This window comes from Citrus sinensis, chromosome 3 (assembly GCF_022201045.2).
Source record: "Citrus sinensis cultivar Valencia sweet orange chromosome 3, DVS_A1.0, whole genome shotgun sequence".
Taxonomy (NCBI): Eukaryota; Viridiplantae; Streptophyta; class Magnoliopsida; order Sapindales; family Rutaceae; genus Citrus; species Citrus sinensis.
The window spans coordinates 46,437,569-46,448,127 of NC_068558.1; the positions used below are offsets into that span (position 1 = coordinate 46,437,569).

At 30.9% G+C, this 10,559-nt stretch overlaps 1 long non-coding RNA gene across 1 annotated transcript; it reads right to left on the bottom strand.

Annotated features, from left to right (window-relative positions):
- Positions 1-1,491: 1,491 nt before the first annotated feature.
- On the bottom strand, positions 1,492-3,567 carry LOC112496026 (uncharacterized). Its single transcript, XR_003062458.2, has 2 exons — positions 2,959-3,567; positions 1,492-1,837 (listed from the first exon to the last, which is right to left on the bottom strand). It is a non-coding gene; the product is annotated as an uncharacterized LOC112496026 (long non-coding RNA).
- Positions 3,568-10,559: the final 6,992 nt, after the last annotated feature.

A 10,559-nucleotide genomic window follows, 5' to 3' on the forward strand; every position in this document is an offset into this window, starting at 1 on the left:
ATATTTATTAAAATTAATGTTTAATATTATTAATTTAAATATAATTTTTATTTATTTTTATTTTATTAAATTTAATAAAATAAATATGATATAATTATTATTTTTAATAAATATGATATTATTTATTTATTTTAATTTTAATTATAAGGATAAAATGGGAAGAGGGGGGAGTAGATTCCCACTCCCACCTCCCCCCATGGGAGTGGGAATCCCACTCCCCACTCCAAAATTAAGTGGGACCCACGGATTCCCACTTCCACTCTCCATTTTTTTAAGGTAAGTAAACACTGGAGTGGGAGGAATCCACACTCCACACTCCCACTCCAGCAAGTAAACACTACCTAAATACTATAGAATAGCATCTGTAGTTTTATTTTTATTTATCAGCCAAGCTTTCTACATCCAAGCAAAATTATTTCAAGTATGAATAAAATATATAAAAGAATATTCATAAAAATTATAAAAATAAATAAATAAATAAATACCTTAACAATGGAGATTCAATAAATGTTAAGCTTGAAGAAAAAGGTATTCCAGTGTTAACGAAAAAGACAACAAAATGGGAGTATAGAGAGCGTGAATTACACAAAGAAAAAATGGGTTTATGTTTTATAATATAGGAAATATGTATATTTATTAGGGATTTTTTTTATATATAATATCTATTTCCTATTCAGACTTTTTTTCATTCAAATAAAAGTCATGGAGTTTTACCTTTTTCTATTTAAGTATAAAAATCTGAAAACAAAACATAAATTACAAAAAACAAACAAGTGAGTTTTTTTTAAATCTAAAATTAACAAATATTTAGACTTAAAATGTTTGACAAACAAACTCTAAATGAGTACATAAAGTTTATTCAGCATTATGTATATTTTTATCATTTATAATTTAATGAATAAGCTTTACAAAATATATATTTAAAGCAAATTTCAAATTTCTTACAGTACGAGGGGATAATATATTTATGAAGAGGGAAGTGGAAAAAATAAAGATAAAACAAGAACAATATATAGTAAAATAAAAAGTCAATACAAATATCAAGAGTGACCATAAAGAAAACAAAGCGACCATGCCCACGCCGCCGCCACCCCTAGTGCATCAGCATGTATTTAAGCAGCTACCAATTGGCGCTACTGCAGGGTGGCATGGATTACCTAGAGCATATTTGGTATTGTTTCTGAATTTATATTTTTTGAGAACAAAAATAAGAATGAAAATGATGTTTTGCAGTTGTTATATTTTGAATTTAAGTATGTGTTTGGTATTATTTTTTGTATTTTGTATTTTAAAACTGAAAATAGTAATATGTGTTCGGTAGACATAATAAAAAATGATAAAAATAGTAAATATGTGTTCGGTAGTACCATTTTCAAAAATAATTTTTATTAAACATTTAATTCAAATTTATAGTTAAAAAATTGTTTTTTAACTAATACATACACAAACATAACATAAATAATTTAAAATAAATAATTATAAAAAAGTATATGATGATAAAGTTTTAATAATAGCATTAATAAAAAAAGTTTTACATTGTCATTGTTTTTACTCTATAATTAATATTTATTACAACACATATGATTTAAACAAAATAATTATAAAAATTACATGATAGACATCATGCATTATGTGTCTCCGCTACCGACATACTTGAAGTCAAGCAACAGAAATATGCTCCATGTCGCTGAGATCCTCAACAAACTGTGCTTGTGATTCCAAATCAATGAACTGGTTGGACTTACTAGCTAAATGCGATATGCTAACTCTTTCTTGGCGCATAATGTAGTTGGCTACAACTTTCCTCTTTTCCTATGAGATGTATATGTATTTTCCTCTATCATCCATTACACCAGAAAGTCATCATATTCAAAGAGCAAATTCATAGTTAAATTCCTTAGCGAGCATTTTACAGAACATAGCTCCATATCATAAACCACCAATAGAATGAAAGGACCATTCAAGTTTATCTATGATAAGGTAAAAACGTAATCAAAATTACCAAGGATCAGAGACAAAACCTAAACTAAGGTCAACTAGAAGGAAATACAATGACATTCCATTAATCAAGAAGAGCTGCTAATGGTTTCAAGGATAAGAAATTCTAAAGCAAAAAATATATATCGACACAAGACATCTTAGAAAAATTGGAAGTCGAGAGTTTAAATACAAAAAGTTGCAGCAATGAGTCATTATTTAGTTAAAACAACATATTCATTAAAATAAATAAATAAATAAAATACAAGAAATGGAAGAGCACATCCTCATATTTTCAAGAGAGGTAATTCGATTGATATACTCCGGCATGGACCAAAAGTTATAACACAACAGTAGGAAGCAATATATTGTACAAAACTATGAAACTATGACATGATTAACCACAGTGCATAAACACTATCTGACTAACAAACAAATGTGTTCATAGAATAGATACCACAAAAACATCAACTTCCTAAACTTATAGATCAAAACAAAAAATAAAGTTCTATATGCACGTTGGTGTCACAATTTAAGAATACTCCATCACTGCAACCAGCTGGTGAGATAAGAAGGAAATATTTTTGTTTACACAGAAAAAATATGACAAACAAAATAAATGAGTTTGGAAAAATTTATAGTCAATGCTATTGTATTATAATCAATTAATCAAATGGGTTTCTATTTTTTGTTCATAAGTCCACAAGCTACAGGTTGTTTAAGGGAATTCCATAAAAAATGAAGCTTTGAAAAATCCTTATTTCTCTCTAATAAGAAAAGCCCAATTTGCATGACTCATTTTCTCTCTAATAAAATAAAATCTTAGCATGAACTGAAAGAATCATTTTAATAAGTCCGGGTTGATGCTGCGAAAGTATGAACAAATAATCAATTCCAAAATCTTGGCATTAACTGAGAGAATCCACAATATAACTGGCTTTAAAAAAAATTACTCAAAATTTGTTGAAATAAAACAAATACCAGCAAGAGACAAAGTCGAGAGAGCAGCAGAAGTCTAGGCGATCAAGACAGAGCAGCAACAGCTACACTCAAACGGAGCAACAGCAGCTACGCAGAGACGGAGCAGCAGCGACCACGGTAGAGACGGAGGTACAACAATGGCAGAGATGAAGTTGCAGCGATGGCAGAGACGAAGGATAGCAGCTGGCACACTGTGAGTGAGTAGATCAGGAGAGATAAGGAGAGAGAAAATGTTGTTGGATGAAGATAAGGAGATAGAGTACGAAGATCTGTCGTAACATCGAGAAAGATGAGGGGGGAGAGAGCTGTTGACGAAGAGAAAAAGATGAGGAGATGCGATCATGACCTTGTGGTTTAATTTATTTTTGAGTTCAGGCTTGTAATATTTAGAGAAAATATTTAACATGTTTTCATAATTTTAGTTATAAAAATGCAATCTAGATTTCTTATTTTGTAACCCGTTTTTTGAATTTAATGCACCAAACATGTATTATATCTGCATTCTGAAAACGAAAACGAAAACGAGAGGTTAAAAAGGGTACCGAACAAGCCCCTATTTACCTGACCGAAAAGCTATTTTTTTTAGCAAATAAGAGAGGTCACTCTCAAAACCCCTTTCGTTTTTTATTTGTCATTTGAGGGAGATCTCTTCAAAGTGATTTGTCATTTGAGGGAGATCTCTTCAAAGTGACCTCTCTTATTTGCCAAGATTATACTTGGCAGGGAGGTCACTTTTAAAATCTTATGCACGCGAAATTCCATTTCTTATATGCATATAGGGAAGTAAGCACATTAGATATACTTTCATGTTTCATCTTTGACAAAGATCAACTTTCGTAATAGTTAATGAATAGTTAGTCACCCCTACTCGAAAATAGATATGTACTGCGATGTCGTAACACTAATTAAACGAAGATCAAAATCATATAGTACGAAGCCGTAGGCGTAGCTAAATAAGATTAATAACAAAAAGAGAATAAGAATTAATTAATTAGGCCATAAAAAAGCTCTGATGTCAAACTTTCTCTTCTGGTCGACATTTCCAAGAGTGGTGGTAGGCCAATCTTGACAAAGATCAACTGTCATGTTTCTAAACACTGTAAACGTTCAACATGCCCTCTTAGCCAACTTTGTTTCCCTTTCAACTTTGTTTGTAATGTGGTCCAATATAGACCTGCTATAAATATGGACCAAGTTGATCTTGGCACACACTAGTTCTCTAATATCTATAGAATATATAGTAGTAATAGTATGTGTGCAAGAAACACAATATGGAAGTATATTTAAAGAAACTCACACGAACTGATGTCCGGGTCAGGTTTTCAGTTTCAACCAACAGCAGAACAACCTTGATAACTTTTTTCATCTACTGGCAGCTAGTCAGTACTCGCGAGAATTCGTGGCAGTCGATGCGGACGATGAAGGTCGGGTATAGAGATTTCGCTTCAGTATCCGTAAGAGAGGTTACCATAACAGGTTGAACGGCTTTTGTTCGACGCAAGAATGTGCGAATTGGTGACACTGTTGTGCTTTTAAACGAATAATATTATGATCACGCTATTGCTACACAAATGATGAGGTTCTAGATTAGAGTTGAAGATGGTTGGAATTTTTTACTTTTACACGTATTTGTAGCTTGTGAAGAACTTGTCACGATTGTTGGTCTCGATCCCGGAGGAGTGAATCCTTAAAAAAATTACTCCAACGTCTAAGTTAGTGTTTGATTAAGATTAAAGAATGAAGAAAAATAGAGAAGATAAGTTTCTCTCTCTAGATATGAACAATGTTTTTTTTAAGGCCAAAGACCCATTTTTCTCTTAAATATATGTCTCTATTTATAGATGATGAGTGATGTGGATTTAGGATTTTATTTTGAACCCTCAATCTAACGACATATATCACCCATCATTCTTGTATACGTGGAGGTAAATATAATGTAGGGAATTATTCTGGCCCTATATGTTTCCTTACTCGTATGACTTTTGGACATGATTTCCTTAGGCTAATGGATTGCGGAATTAATTCCCCCCTCTTGCCATTTTTATAAGCTCTGGAAGAATTTTTTTTCCTTAGATGTTATTCCCCTGGAATAGTTTGAGTGTTATTTACCCCATAATAGTTTGGGTGTTATTTATCCTGAAATAAATTAAGTGTTATTTACCCCAAAATAACTTCTGTTATGTGATAAAATGGACACGTGACATGATTAGGTGTCTTTTGGAATATGGCACCTACAAGAGGATCAAAGAAGCTCATCTTTTCAGTCAGCTAATCCCTCTATGTCGCCATGCAGTAGTGCCAATTCTTCGAAAATTTATGCACAGGCAGTAGACATATTTCAGGTTATGGTGCCACGACGTCACTTCCGAATTGAACGTATTCTTTCTTCGTGGTTCCAATGTAGATCATAGTTTAGCTAAATTAGCATTACACGTGTGTTCATGATTTGTTGTCTATTTAGATGACTTTCCACTATATATTCATAACTCATAATGATTTGTAATTATATTTTTATTAATGGCAGTAAGTAATTTTATACTTTCTTTTCTCTTTGAACAGTAGTAAATCATTTTATACTTTTTTGTACCTTCAATTTTAGACTTTTAGTCCACATGATTTTTTTATTTCGCTTCTACACTTAATTATATATTTTGCACGAGCTATGGATATGCTTGATATTTTAATTTAGGATCTTACTAAGTTACATTTCAAGTAACTTACAATCCATGTAAAAATCAATGGATTCCACTGTTTATATCACTAGTTTTGTATTATTTTACATAGATGGTAACTTAGCAAAAACCTTTTTTATTGCTTAAAGGACTACTAGATTCCTCTCTTGACACGTGTTCCAATTAATAAAATTTTAAAAATTAAAAAAATTTAGTGAAAATGATAGTTTAAAATGAAAACTGGGGTCGCACAATCTTGCATCAGCTACTTGAGGACAACCCCTTGCAGCGAACAATCCCTGCAACCTCACCCTTCTACCTTTTCGTACATTTATCAAACAAGTCCAAATACAACAAAAATTTTTTAATACAAAAAATTTGTAGACACGTTTCCAGCAGATTTTGTAAAGAGTTGTAGCTACAAATAATAAATGTTGTAATTCTAGGAATTAATAAAAACCAAATAGAAGGTTGCGCTGGTTGGGCTGGGGGCATTCGGCATTCCTCTTTTTTCTGGACAAAACTATCTTGCTCGCGTTGTACCTAGCACCCAGTCTTAGCATTTTCTTCAACATTTCTTATTATTTTTTAAATGCTAAAAACTATAATTTCAAAAATTTTACATTATAAGCCGCCTGAATTAGGATATAATAATTTTAAAATTTTAAAAAAGTTAATCTCTTTATCTTCTTCTTCTCGATTGCATCGTTCTACTTAAAATTCTAATTTACTCATTATCAAACTTATAATTCTTCCAAAATATCAAAACATAGAGTCTTCTAACCACATAAAAGAGATTAATTTCCTGAACATAAAAGCTCAGAAAAATAATGCTTGCATTCTCCTAAAAGAAATCTATTATGTTTAAGTTTTGTACTTTACAACTATAATAACAAACGAGATCTTGCTTTCTATAAGAAGATTTAAATAATTAAGACCTGTTGAATGCAGTTAATGATAGTGAGATATGTTTATTTACTAAAATTTAGTTCCACTATAGTGTTTGGCATGAAAAAGGAAACCAATGGTGTGTTTACTTCCTAAATTAGGAATTTGGAATTTGGAATCAGAATTATTGACAGTGTTTATTTCATAAAATAGGAGTGAAAAAATGAAATAGAAATTGTGCAAGGCCTAGAAATTTGGGAATCATTCTCATTGATTCCATTCCCAAAGGTGGGTCGGAAATCAAACTTTGATTCCTATAACTACCGATTTTACCCCTATTGAATTTTTATAATCTCAAAATTACCCTCAATCAAGTTCTGTCATTTTTGTATTTTGGTCCTTACATAATTTATGAAAATACCTAAAAATTTTGTATTATTTACAAATAAGTCCTTTAATAATAATAAGAAGAAGTTTTATGAGTTTTGTGGAGGGATGCCAATAGTTCAACTCAAAATGAAATATATATATATATATATATATAAACAAGATAGAATTGCAGTGTGAGTCTTCAAACTTCTAAAGGCCATGAATCCCGAAATTTGAATTTTTTTTTTTTAAGATTGAATACTTAGGCAAGAGGTGTCCAATTTTTTTTTTAATATACTCTTCAGATATTTTACAATTTAGTACTTATTGGGCATTATATGTATGTGTGTATTTGTGACATAATTCAAAAATTTAGTCCTTATTGGGCATTAATTTGAAACTCTACTTCCGTCGATGCTGAAAAGATATATATTTTATCTAAATATTCAAAAAGAAAAGTAGCCCCTGGCGGACTCAACCTCACATTCTAATTTCTACCTCTGGTCTTGGGTAGGCCGTCGCATTTTAAATAAAGCAAATCGCAATCGTTTATAAACTTGTTACTGTGCGTCTCTTTAATCTTTATACCTTGTGGTGGGTAACGGTCACAGGTCTTGTTTGTTTTCAATGATTTGAAAGTCCAAACCGCGTTCCTGTGACTATTATCAGTCTACGAGATAAGATTCCTCTTTCACTTGGACATCAACTGGAAATTTTCTACGATATTCGCACACTATAATGGACCAAATCAAATCGTTTAACATCACACATGATTTGGTGTTGGTTGATAAATTTGGTAACACCCGGCTACAAGTGCCATGTAGTGGTTCGAAGACAATAAGGATAAAATTAACATAATGTCCCTTTTAAAATAATTTGAACATTAACGGAATTGTTAATTGTAGATCCAAAAAGGTCAAAACATATGAGAGGATCATTGGAGCCCATAAGAAGCACGAAGGCCCTAATGGAAACAAAATCTAAAAGATTGGAGGGTGGGCCCCTACGGTCGTCCAATAATGCCGTTGGATTCGGGATATCCCTCCTTGGTCTCTTGTACTCGCTCGCAGCCACAGCAGTTGATAGGGGACCACTAAAGGAGTCCAAGAGTATGCCAATTCCGAAGAAATGAAACTATGATTGGTCCAGCCCAGCGTTGGCAACCGCAGTCCGCAATTAATATAAGGCTATGGTTATGTTAGAATATTATTAAAAAATTCTTCAAATAAAATTTTATTATTTATTTAAAGAGTCACATTAATATTTAAGACTCTAAAAGACACTTCAATTAAGATTCTTCAAATAAGAGATGGTTCTCTCTCTTTAAATTTGGAGATTTGATTTCTCCCTCTTCAATTTATATTTTATTATTTTTTATTAGAGAAAGATAAAGAAGTGCTTTAATTGCTATTGACTTTTCCTTTAAAAAATAATTATTTGATTAAAATAATATTAACTTATTTCTATTTGAAGAGTCTTTTGGAGAATAACATATTTTTTCACTTTTTTATTTGCCACATAGTTAAGCAAATAGATATTTGAAGAGTAAAATTAATAGAGGCTTTTGGAGATACTCTTAGAATTCACGTATGATAGAACTAGGGATGGCAAAAATTCCCACAGGGACGGCTATTCTTGGGGATTTTTCTCTTTCGGGGAGGGTATGGAGATAATTTCATACCCAATTTTTTATTCGGAGAAGGGATGAGAAATTTTTTTTACCCAATTTCTTATTTCGGGAGTCCCCTACCCATTTTCCCATTTTAATTTTAATTTTTTAAAATTACTAGTAAATAAATAATAAAATTATAAATATTGGTAAAAATAAAAAATATCAAAATATTTATATTATTAAACTTTTAGGCCTAATTAACTAATTAAAGTCCTAAATTTGTATTTAGGACATTAAAAAGACCGAGTAGATTCTATTAGTCCAAAAATTTTTTAATTTTAATATTCTTTAAATATTTTAAACTTAAATCTATTTTTTATTTATTTTTAGATGTTATAATTGCCTGCAACGAATCATATTTTAATATTTAATCTAATATAATCTAATATTTGCTCTTGATTTGCTCCGATTTAACTATTGTGTTGTAAAGGGAATAGTCCACATTTATAAAGTGCCTACACCACCATTGAAAAAGTTAATTTTGAATCTAAATTCGATTTTATTTGTAACAGTTTTGTATTAGACTATTAATTTGTTCATGATAGTTTGTAAAAGAAATTTGTCTCACTTGCATGCTGCGTTACTTACTAATTTAATGTATGTGACTTTTGTAATGGATATTAATGTAAGATATATTTCGAACTTTACTTTTATTTGAATTTTTTATTTTAATATGATTAACTCAAAATCGAAAATAAAAAAAAATGTATTAGTTATTCGGGGATCGGAGACCCTCAGAGATCTCCTGTTATTATTCAGGGAGGAAATAAGGATTCTCTCAAGTAATTCTGACGATGACGGGAAGGGGACCGGGACATACGCAAAATATTGAGAATGAGTATAGGAAGATTGGTTCCCTCCTCTCCCCTCCCCTCCCCATTGCCATTCTTAAATAGAACACAAATCTCAGCCACATATGTAACTTATTATTTATTATTTATAACTTTATATGTGTGGTTGACATTCGTGCTCTATCGTAAATGAATTCTAACATAATCGAACTCCATGTCCCCTCCCGGACATGGAGATGTTATATGGACCAGATACTGCTCCAGAAAACGAGGCGTGATGCTGTCAATGGAGCCTTTCCGTAGCTTTGTCATTTTATAGAAGAATCAATCAAGGCAAGACACGTACAGAGAGGCAAAAAACAGTGGGCTCATAATAACCATAGAAAATATAACTGTGGGCCTGTCCAAATGGCGTGACCGTAATGAAATGTAGTTCAAAGAAACTTATGATGGAGTGGGACTATTAGCACCCTGCAACTTTCTTTTCAAACCTCTTTTCTAATCAAAATCTATTTTAATTCTCAAAATATTCTTTTTCATTTTTTCAGTTTTTTAATTCAAAAAGAAAAATAATTCAGTCTCTTCCAAACAACTCTAATTACAAATATTGTTTTTATAAATTTTTGAATTATTAAATCATACATATTTTACCCAAAAAAATCAAAATACATGTATGAATTAAGTAGAATTAAGGTGGACTCAAATAGCTATTATTTATTTTTTAAATTAAAAATGAGTTTAGAAATTTTTGTAAATTAAAAATAAGTTTACAAAACTTATTATTAGAAAGTTTAGAAAGTTTTGTAAATTAAAGTGGACTCAAATAGCTATTATTTATTTTTTAAATCAAAAATAAGTTTTGTAAATTTCTCAAGAAAAAGTTGTTTGTGAGGAAATAAAAATTGTAAAAGACTTTGGTATAGTTGTGTGGGTGTAAAGAATTGAAAAGAGAAATATAATGGTATAAGTATAACGAGATTTATTTTGTTCTTTAATATAATTGCAATAGGAGAGGGATTTTATAAGGATTATAGAGGGGTGCCAATAGTTCCAACTCCTCGTGATATCGTTTACTCGGCCCTTTTGTTTTTCTGTAGTTTTCATGGTAAACCGTCATATAATTAAGCTGGGTTTATATTTTTATTGTCACCGTCCGGTCCCACGTTCCTCTAAGTTAAATATAATAATAGACCAACAACTTTTAAATTT